At 41.6% G+C, this 11,822-nt stretch overlaps 1 pseudogene; it reads right to left on the reverse strand.

Annotated features, from left to right (window-relative positions):
• Positions 1-1,773: 1,773 nt before the first annotated feature.
• LOC134952307 (5S ribosomal RNA) lies at positions 1,774-1,892 on the reverse strand (annotated as a pseudogene).
• Positions 1,893-11,822: the final 9,930 nt, after the last annotated feature.

The raw sequence follows: 11,822 nt of genomic DNA on the forward strand, positions 1-11,822 counted from the left end.
AAGGACAAGTCTTTTCTGTTGGAAGAATAAATTAAGTCCCATCCAAATACATAGGAAATTCTTGTTCCTTTGATCAACTCTCACATAAAGTATCAAATATACTCTCAATATGGAATATTTTGCCCTATATTAACTTGAAGAGCATTTATCCTATAAGTATCCTATTCATATCTCGCATATAGTGCCAGATGTACTCTCAATATGGGATATATTGCCCTATATTGTCTTAGAGAACATTTATCCTATAGGTATCCTGTACATCTCTCAAATACAGTGTCAAATATATTCTCAGTGAGAGTTTATTTCCTGGTTTAAATGTATTTATTCATCTCTCACATATAGTGTCAGTTGTGCTCTCAGTATGGGGTGTGCTTTCCTATATTGTCTTAGAGAGCATTCATCCCATGGGTATCCTATTCATCTCTCACATATAGTGTCAGATGTGCTCTCAGTATGGGGTGTGCTTTCCTGTATTGTTTTAGAGAGCATTTATCCCATTGGTGTCCTATTTATCTCTCACATATAGTGTCAGATGTGCTCTCAGTATGGGGTGTGCTGCCCTATATTGTCTTAGAGAGCATTCATCCCATGGGTATCCTATTCATCTCTCACATATAGTGCCAGATGTGCTCTCAGTATGGGGTGTGCTGCCCTATATTTTCTTAGAGAGCATTCATCCCATGGGTATCCTATTCATCTCTCACATATAGTGTCAGATGTGCTCTCAGTATGGGGTGTGCTTTCCTGTATTGTCTTAGAGAGCATTCATCCCATTGGTGTCCTATTTATCTCTCACATATAGTGTCAGATGTGCTCTCAGTATGGGGTGTGCTTTCCTGTATTGTCTTAGAGAGCATTCATCCCATGGGTGTTCTGTTCATCTCTCACATATAGTGTCAGATGTAGGTAAATTAAGGGATGTATAGGTGACCTATTTCTTTAACTAATAAGATAGTTAATCCATGAATGTCCTAGGATTCCATATTGAAAATGTATCCGATCTCCATACAAATGACCTCTCACTTATAGTAAAGGTTAGTTTGGTACCGCACAGGACTAAAGTGATATCTTTGTAATGGGTTCTTATAAAATGTGTCCCTTGTAGACCAACAGTGCATGTGCATAAGCGATGCCTGAAATCGGTATCCAAGGAGTTGCTGTTGTTGGTGGTGCACCCAGAGTCAATAGCATGTATCAATATTTCAGAGAAAAAAGAGAGACTCTGTGTTGGGGCACGCTTAAGAAATAAAACTTAACTTTAATTAGAATGTATTAGAATTGTGGTACACAGACAAAAACACACATATAATGCTTAATGAGAAGGTTTTAAAGAATTTTTATCCTTCCTCTACTTGTATTTTTGAATCTGAGAACAGATTCTCATTTATCAATAAGAAAAGATTGATGAATAGGAGTATCAGGTCTCCAATTTCTATAAGTATTTTACGGTGACAGTGACACCCACGATGAAAATATCAGAAATTCAATTTCAACATAACAGGAAAAAAGGTTTCCGACATATGACACATAGGCATTTGATTTGGCAATCTAGATTATGAATTTTCATCCAATAACCAATGCCTATTATGATAATATAACCTGGTATCTGATAATCTGCTATTGCTAAATTGCTGGTCAACATGTACAGTGAAAGAAAAATCTCTAAATTAGTCTAAGATCAAATAGACGAATGAAAAAAGATTGTAGATGTGAAGTCGGTAAGGGTCAAAGGTTGCTCCAACACTTCTGCTTTTCACATGGAGACAGAGGTATTTACTACTGCACCTAATATTCCCTAGCAGTCTCCCATCTAGGTACTGATCAGGCTCCTCACTGCTTAGCTTCCAAGATCTGGCGAGATTGGGCATAGCCAATGAGATATGGCAGTAATATCACATAGATTGTGAATGAGAGGGTGTCTGGTTATTGGCACATACCAGAAGAGGTACTTCTACTATCCGTCAATGTGCACAGTCTCTCTGTTACTTTTGCATTGCAGAGAGATTTTATGACCGGCATCAGGATGAGAAAGTACTGAAAAAGGCAAGATACAGGATACGTATAGGTTCAGGGCCCGTCTTCTACTGTCCACCGTCATATGATGATATAGCGGACAGTGGATGAGAGAGGCGGGTTACCTGGGCCTATTGAAAATTAGTGTGAAATTACACAGGTATCTTAAAGTTTCCTATGAAGATAAAACATCCAAATTAAAAATTTGATTTTAATAATGCCCCCTAAGGGTACAAAAATAGAGAACAAAAAAAACCTCTATTAGAAATACTGCATAATTGTATGTGATCAGAAAATTTTCTGACAAAATGTTATGGTTTGTAGGTATGAATTAACCATCTATACAGCAAGATTATAGTTAAAACGTAAACGTAAGACTAAAGAGTGATCACTGAACATGTTGGATATTTAGACATTGTGGTTAAATAGTAAAATAGCAGATTTAACAAATATTAAATAATTAGATAGTCAAAAATTTCGTCCAATATACGATACCAGGGGATGAGTGGGCTGAACCGTGCTCTGTTCAGCACCACTAAACACAGACGGCCGTTTCACCTGAAGGTGGCTTGTTCACAGTGAACAAGCCACCTTCAGGTGAAACGGCTGTCTGTGTTTAGTGGTGCTGAACAGTGCACGGTTCAGCCCACTCATCCCCTGGTATTGTATATTGGACGAAATTTTTGACTAATTATTTAATATTTGTTAAATCTGCTATTTTACTATTTAACCACAATGTCTAAATATCCAACATGTTCAGTGATCACTCTTTAGTCTTACGTTTACGTTTTAACTATAATCTTGCTGTAATCCTTCTGCCAATTAATGTATCATAGGTGATAATCGATAACACTGCAGCTTTGTTAGTATAAGAATGCATAAGATTTACTGACTCCCCTTATTCTCTAGATACTAACATGCTGTTCTGTTTCAATATTGTAGAGCATCTTATTATATAGAATCAAATTAACTGACTATATTCCCCCCAAATGAGGGACTGATCAGTAGCCTACAATATACATAATACAGTTACTATTCTGGGCAATGTGCCAGAATTTCTGGATGAACTGAAAGAGTAACATTTGTATCATATTTAGAACAGAACTGCAACACTATCAGGAATGTGATATTGTGTATCAGTGATTTATATGAATATGTTGTTGCAGAGAGAGTAGACAAAATAAAAGACGCAGAGGTGTTTTTTTAACAAATTTTTTATAACACGTATTCTTTTTTTTTTTTTACTATTCACAGTGTTGTCAATTCTTGCACCATTTTTCTATATGTTTTTTAAGATATTTTGCATATAAATCATCTGCAATATATCAGATGAAACAATAAATATTTTTTATCTTGATAAGTAAATTAAAAGTTATGTTTTAACATACAGTGCACCCGAAACAAATCACTTTTCTTTCCTCTTTCGTGTTTTCTCTCAATATATATGATCTGTGGTAGCACCCCCAACAATGGGTATTGAATAAAACAAATTATTGATACTAGGGGTTCACAATACAAAAATATTAACAATATAGAGACAATGTTTCCTGTGCAACAATAATCCCTTCCCCGTTTTCCCAAAGTACAACACGCCAGTTTGTGCAGGGAGAGATCAATTGCTTCTTTTTTTAGGGGCCCAAACAAACCAATCATTTTAGCCACAAGGTGTGGCAGTCCCTGTCACTGAAATGATTGGTTTGTTAAAGTGTGCTTTTCCTGTTTATACAACATAAGGGTGGGTGGGGGGCCCAAGGACAATTCCATAATGCCCCACGTTTCTTTGCATTATGTGCTCTTTGGAGCATTTTTTTGGCATGGTTTATAAAACTGATATCCTGTATGCCACTGCAGTGCCACTCTTAGATGTACCACGTGTTTGTGCTGCCCACTTCTGTAGCTTAGCTATCTTGGTGCAACCTTTTGGCCTAAAAACAATATTGTGAGCTGTGCGGAGTTCAGAATAGACTGGAAATGAGTGGAAATGAATGTTATTGAGGTTATTAATACTGTAGGAACAAATAAAACACCCAAATTTTGTTATTTTAGCTGTTTTTTTTTTTAATACAGATCCAAAACCCGCAAGGGTGGTTTTTGCAAAACCAATCCAGATCCAAAACACTTAGGAGAGCCAGATCCAAAACACAAAACTCAAAAAGTGGCCCGGTGCACGCCCCTAACAAAAAGGGGCATAATAAACTGGTTTGCTGTTGTAGTGGCCCACTGGTGGTAGACACGATCACAGTAGATTAAGGAATAAATTTGCTTTGGAAGACCACATAGTGGACTCAGAGAGTAGCAATGATCTGGGCAGTTTGGAAGTTTTTACAGTAAAAGGTGACAAGCAAGCAATTTGGGTCACTATAGACATCAATGGCCCCCCTATTAAAATGGAACTGGACACAGGATCAGCAGTCTCTGTAATGTCACAGCAAGAGTAAAAACACCATTTTAAAAATGTTAAATTAAACAATTTTTTTATGCTGCTTAAAACATATACTAGGGAGACAGTTATTCCATGCGGGGTGTTGCCCGTACTTGTAAAGTACAATGGCCAGCAGGAGACTCTGGACTTCTACATTGCTCAAAAGGGTGGCCCAGCATTGTGTGGTTGAGAATGGCTGCAAAAATTCAATTAGACTGGTCAGTCATCAAAAGCTTAAGCATCACACACACCCTGCCCTTCTCCCTTAAAACAGTCCTTAGCCAAGCTACTGCTGTTTTTCAACCAGGCATTGGGACTTTGCAACATATCAAAGGGAAGCTACAGATGGAGCCTCGCTCATCTCTACCATCTATGGTGTTTGTCCAGTGTGCCTGGTCGCAAGGTGGTGTGTTTTGTCGCACGATAGGCATAGAGCTTAGCGAAGCATATGGCGTTACCGGTGGGTGCAATACCAGCGATCATCCACCAGATGTCGCTTTTGAAAATCACCATTGCGCATGTGTGAGGTGTCCAATAAAATACTATAGTGCAAGAATCACCATTGTGCATGCGTATGGTCTCCATTGATATACACTATAGTGCAAAACTGCTTTCCTGTACAGTACAGTGCTGTATGTTAAATAGATATGTTAATTTTTAAGGCATACCGTGAGATTCCTGGCATGAGTGAGCCATCAGTTTCCGAGTAGCTCTGCTAACGTTGGGTGTTTTTTTTTTGCCATAAATCCATCTTATATGCATCGCTATGTGAATAGGATGCACAAGCTTCTTCTGCTGATTAAAATGATTTGCGGCATGCTGTAGCTGCTTAAGAAATTCTAAGTTACAGTGTTTTCCTGGAAATCACTGAAATGTAGTATACACACTTGTATATATGTGTAAAAATTTGCATCCACAGCTTTTTTAGAATTTTCCCAAAACAAGTTCTGTCAGTGTCTGTATATGTACGAAGCATGATAGAACCTGTTTTGGGAATATTAGAAAAATTCTGTGGATGTTAATTTTCACACAGATATACAATACAAATGTGACTTTTCAAATTACTAGAGTGTGATCTTTATGAGACTGAGTTTACTGTACTTCTTCCTGGGCTTCCCAATGTCTTTACTAAGCAGCCACCCCCACCCGCTGTGAGAGTTGTGATTTCAAGGAGAGGGTATCCAGCTTCGTAAATGACAAACACAACATGGCCGTTACACTATGGAAATGAATGTCTCGGCTTTGGTTGGAGGAAAGGAACTCAGAAGGCACAGAATGCATTTTCATTTGTATAGGGAGCAATGATGCTGGGAACTGGCGCCGCAACCCGATAAGGGGGAGGGGCGCCAGGCAGCCGCAGTGCCAAAATCAAGTATCCAGGGGGTTAGTGGGAGGTTGCCAGTGGGCAAGCCAGTCCCCATTTCAGCACCTGGCCAGCCAGTAGAGTTAAACATGGCTAATTGCTGGGGTAAGGGGGCGGCAGGGGTATATAGCATGATAATGTCGATATTATCTTAAACCATAAAGCTATACCTATAAACACACTTTTACCATGGAGCCATTGCGGCCGCTAGACTTAATATGCACTCTACGTACTTTGTACGCTATTTGCGTACAGAGTCCCGTACCTTGTACGGACTTAGCGTACAAACACCGCGCTGGGGGTACAAAGTACACACAGCGCACACACCCAGAGTTATACTTTAAACCTTAGTAGTAATGCAATGCAATGATATTACACCTTAAACCTTATGCAGCAATGCAATGCAATGATGTTACACCTTAAACCTTATGCAGCGCTGACGGTACAAAGTACCCGCAGCGCATACACACCTTATCAATACACTTTTAAACCTTATACAGTTAGGTAATGTAATACGCTTTAAACCCTAGCAGGGAAAAGAGGACACAACACCGATTAGTAGTTAAACACTGGGTTCCGACACCACAGAGTATATATCTGAAAGGGGGTTAACAATACAATTTATACACTACAATACAACAGAGTAAATGGCTACAGTCAATGTACATACGTGAGAATATTCGCAAGCGCTTCCTGGTCCAGTCCTCCGCTAATCAGGTAAATAGCGTTAAGAGTCTTCTGACCGGCCAGGCAGCAACAGGCTTTTTATACACTACTTCCAAAAGCAATACAATGGATACTGTAATCCCTTTGTCCATTGGAGACAGGGATGCATCTTTACATTATAGGAGAGGTCATAGGTTGATTTGAAAAGGTGGGCGATGTCTTTCTCAACTGCTCTTGTGGGTGGTCTTCTCTGGATTCCCTGCACATACATAATATACAGTAAATACAGTTTATATCTATATTCTGCTTCTGCACATAACTATCCACAGGAACATGCGATCTTCTGCAAACCAACACCGGAATGTTACCCTTAAAATACCCTACAGCTAGATACCAGACACCACCTTATAACCTTAGTCTGTCCCCTCCTATCATGCAAAGGTGAATCCCTCCATTCTGAAATCATTTAAACTGTTGATACTTGCTGATGTGGTGCAGGGGGACTATGTGTACAATGTGCACTATTTGGATTAAATATGTAATGTTTTGATAGCCCTCCATGTGCTCACAAACTCCGCCGTAAATACCCATACCACGCGCAGGACCGTGGGAGCGACCATACGCAAATTGCGGATATGTGCATGCACGGCGGAACAAGTGCACGCGCAGCGGGCATGTGTGTGTTGTTAGTACGTAATGTGTGTACTGGAATATTTTTCGACTTTGACAGTCCACCCTTTGGCAGTCAACAATAACTGCCACTATCTAAACACTAAACAGAAAAATATACAATACAATATCTACAGATGATTGGATGGTAGGTGGAGAGTTGTAGGCGTGAAATGTATGACCTAGTGGGATAGTAAAAAGCATGTATGTATGAATCCATGTCTGAGGGGCATGTATCATCGTGCCGTATATGTTCTAGATAAGCTTCGAGGTATTGCGAAGTATACATTAAATCCTTCTTATCCCGTATTAAGGGTCTGTAAGTGGGCCAACTAACACTACCGAGCTCTTTTCGGCTTCTTGTTCCAGCAAATGGGGTGCACATTTAGTCGATGATGCATGGAGGGGGAACATATGTGAGTGCTAGTACATGTGGATATCACCTGTCGACTATGTGTGTCATTAACTGAAGGTTGTAGAGATGAAGATAAGACACATATCTAAAAAACGTTCACATAACATTTTCATAATCGTTCTTGGGTAGGGTCGATGTCTTTTCCGGATCGGTGTATCTGGGCAAAGGGGGAGACAAAGGAAAAACGGGTGAAAGAAACAGGCCATGGAATTCATTTGCAATCCTTATCATAACATTGTCTCTATGGATGGGTCGTAAATTAAATCTGCTGCTGTAACAATGCCCTCGCTCCTTAAACTCATCAATTTTGTGCCGTGCTTGCGCCGCATCAGAATTCGAACACACCTAAATATCAAACCAATAATTATGACGACTCCCAGGATACAAAGGAGAAACTTTCCCACACTCATAATAACATTTTGAGCCCACTCTCCTAATCCTGAGAACCAATTTTGTGGGTTCAACCATGAGACCCAGCCGGTCAGTTCATTACTCACAGCAGTCAGGGTAAGGTTGTGTCTCCTTCGGAACTCCCACTTCAACTGCAAGATATCGTCCATCTTTTGATCGATAATCTCCGTGGGGTCGTCAGTGCTGTTTGTAATATACGTGCAGCACTTCACACCATATTGAGTTGCCAAAGTGACACAGTACCCACCCGTCACAGCTGTGATATAATTAAGGACCATCCTATGCTGGATCAGTTCTGTCTTGTAAGCTTGCAACTCCCTACCCGTATACCTGAAGGTGTCGTCATACATCTCAGTGATATTATCTATCAAGTTCGCTTGCGCATGGATATACCTATAATTTCTAATTCCTCTGGCAGTACGGGTGATGTCTAATGCGAGAAGGAATTGAATCCCGGTGGAGTCGTGGATCAAATCAGAGGCTACGTGCTCTGTCCTATCTATGAGGTGTCTCTTAACGATGTGTTCATAGTGAGTATGAGTATAAGGAGCTGAGCACTGCGGTGAACGTCTTTCATCTTATCATGGGTTATGGTCATGACCTCTGGCAACACTCTTCCAACATAACACAATCCCTCTGAGTTCGGGGCAAGCCACTTGTACGCCTTCCTCCCACATATGAAATAGGCATCATCGGGGAGAACATATGGGACAGAATATGACATTACCATATTACTTTCCAAGTGAAAAACCCAATCCCTAGTTCTCCCATCTGCTCAGTACAAGTATCATGGATGATATGATCACAGTACCCTGGTGATACTTCTCCAACCCACATGGTCTTGCTTCCTCGAGTATACCTATACCGAAAATACCTTCCACTGTTGGCTATTTGGCGTACAAGTTTAGAGTCTATGGGTATCCTATCAGCTCTATGCAAAAAGGCCATGGTTTGGTTATTCCATGTCTCCTCCCAATTTCCTGGTTTTCGGTAATTGGAAATGTTGAATCATAATAAGGATCTATCAACATGATAATGGAGGAGCTTCAAACTAGGTGGCCTAGAAATATTAAATTTCTTGTCCACCGGTCTCCCACGCCGTAATCCGAGTACCTCATCTATTGCTAAAGGGTACGGTACTAATCCTGACTTGCTCTGACCTTGAGGTACTTGTGAGCACACCCAGCATTCTGTCTGGTTTAAGACCTTACCCACTAGTGAGTGGTAATCACTCAATGGATGACGGTCCATGTTGATATTAAGGCTGGATTGACCGCTCTGGATGCACCCATCCTCAACTATGTTCTCACAATTCCTACAAATGCAATTTTCCTCAGCCAATAACCCTTCACAGTGCCTCCAAGCTCCCTGACTACCAGATCGTTTTCTGATACTCGCCTTTGCTCGATTGATGTGTTGCTCTTGGAATTCTACAAATCCGTCCTCGCCATCAGAACCCATTCCAGATCCTTTCTCAACCTCTCTGGGACTTTCACCGAAACAGACTGTTCTGGTCAACAACAGGGTTAACAGGAAAACCCGGAACGCAGTCTCTTGGGGTAAGTACATCTTGTTAAGGGAAGAGAAAGGAAACAAGAAGGGGGAGGAAAAGGGAAGGAGAGAAGGAGGGTAGTGGGAGATGGAGAAAATAATAAAAAAGAAAAAAGAAAACTGGTGCGACAACCGCCTCTGGTCTTGTTGTTCTCCACGCTCAGGTGCCGTCTCAACAGTCCTGCCTCTCAACCTTCCCGGAACAGACACTCCAGTGATACGATGTTATCTACACTCTGCTCTTTGTCACGGGTTCTCTCTGGATCAGCGACCTTCTTACAGTGGGACGAGTGGACCCAAGTCTCTCTTTCGGCAACCTTTAATGCTGTCGTGCTGGTTAGTAAGACTTGATACGGTCCTTCCCACCTGTCAATGAGGCAACCTGAGCGTAGAAAAATTTTGAATCATTACATAATCCCCAGGTTCAATGTCATGACAATTACTGTTCGGTAGGTCAGGAATCACCAGCTTTAGATTTCTATTTTGATCCCTCAACTGCTGGCTCATCCTAACCAAATATTTTACAGTCATTTTGTTATTGCATTTCAAATCATCCTGGGGGTCTATCATTACATGGGGTTGTCGGCCAAAAAGAATCTCAAAGGGTGATAGGTTAAGGGGGGACCTGGGAGTGGTTCTGATACTGTACAATACTAGTGGCAAAGCTTCTGGCCACAACAATCCAGTTTCAGCCATCACTTTACTCAGCTTGTTCTTAATGGTGCTGTTTACTCTCTCCACCTTCGCACTCGCCTGTGGGCAGTACGGAGTATGCAGCTGGCTATTAATTCCCATCAGTTTGCACATTACCTGAAAGATTTCACCTGTAAAATGGGTACCCCTATCGCTTTCAATTATTCTAGGGATACCATATCTACACACAAAATCCTGCACAATTTTCTTTGCAGTGAACGTAGCAGTATTTGTGGCAGCAGGGAACGCTTCTACCCAATTGGAAAACACATCAATACAGACTAACACATATTTTAAATTCCTACAGGGTGGTAACTGTATGAAATCAATTTGTATTACCTGAAAAGGGCCATCTGTCGGCGGGATATGGGATGGTTCTGTTGGTATTGTCTTTCCAATATTCTTCCTCAAGCAAGTAAGACATGTCATTGCTCTCTTACCCGCATGAAAAGAGAATCCTGGCACACACCAGTAGGCTCTCACCAGCTTACACATACCCTCTTTACCCAGATGAGTCAGACTGTGTGCCGCCTCAGCTAAGCTTGGAAGATATGCTCTGGGGGCCACTGGCTTACCCTGTCCACCTGTCCAGAGTCCTGAGGACTCCTGGCCATACCCCTTTGACTTCCAAACCGCCTTTTCCTGTGGAGAACACAACTTTTGCATTTCAATAAATTTTTGTGTGTTGATTGTGTTGAATGTCATCAGTGATGTGATATTGGTTTGTATGGGGGAGCTGGCTGCTGATTTAGCAGCTTCGTCTGCCCAGCTGTTACCAAGTGAGATTGGATCTTGGTTGTAAGTGTATGCTTTGCACTTGATAACAGTCACTCTGTCTGGTTCTTGTATCGCTGTTAGAAGCCTTTTTATGTGGGATGCATGCGCTACAGGTGTGCCAGTTGCCGTCATGAAATTTCTGAGGCGCCATAGGGCCCCGAAATCATGCACTACTCCAAAGGCATACCTAGAATCTGTGTATATATTGGCAGACTTACTTTTGGCCAATTCACACGCTCTGGTTAGGGCGACCAGCTCAGCAACTTGTGCTGAGTGCGGTGGGCCCAGGGGCTCAGCTTCTATGATACTTCTGTCGTCTACAACTGCGTACCCAGTGCACAAGTCTCCCGAGTCCGTCTGTCTGTGGCAACTACCGTCAGTGTAAAAAGTAAAATCTACACCTTCCAGTGGGTTGTCACTAATGTCAGGTCTCGCAGTGAAAGTCTGGTTCAGGTATTCCATACAATCATGCGTGTCAGTGTCTGCACTAAATCCTCCTTCACCATCATTATCATCCTCCACCCTTTGTGCCTGTCCAGGCCCACCAGGCAGATAAGTTGCAGGATTTAATGCGCTGCATCTCTTTATGGTGATGTTTACAGGGGCCATTAGTGCTAATTCCCACCTTGTAAACCGTGCTGATGAGACATGTCTGGTTTGGGCGGAGTTCAGTAAGGCTGACACTGCATGAGGCGTATGGACTGTCAGGTTGTATCCTAACACTACGTCTTCGCTTTTACTCACTAGCAATGCTATTGCTGCAACACTTCGCAAGCATGTGGGGAGAGACCGCGCTACGGTGTCCAACTATGCACTGTAGTAAGCTACCGGCCTGCTGGCAT

This window comes from Pseudophryne corroboree, chromosome 8 (assembly GCF_028390025.1).
Source record: "Pseudophryne corroboree isolate aPseCor3 chromosome 8, aPseCor3.hap2, whole genome shotgun sequence".
Classification (NCBI taxonomy): Eukaryota; Metazoa; Chordata; class Amphibia; order Anura; family Myobatrachidae; genus Pseudophryne; species Pseudophryne corroboree.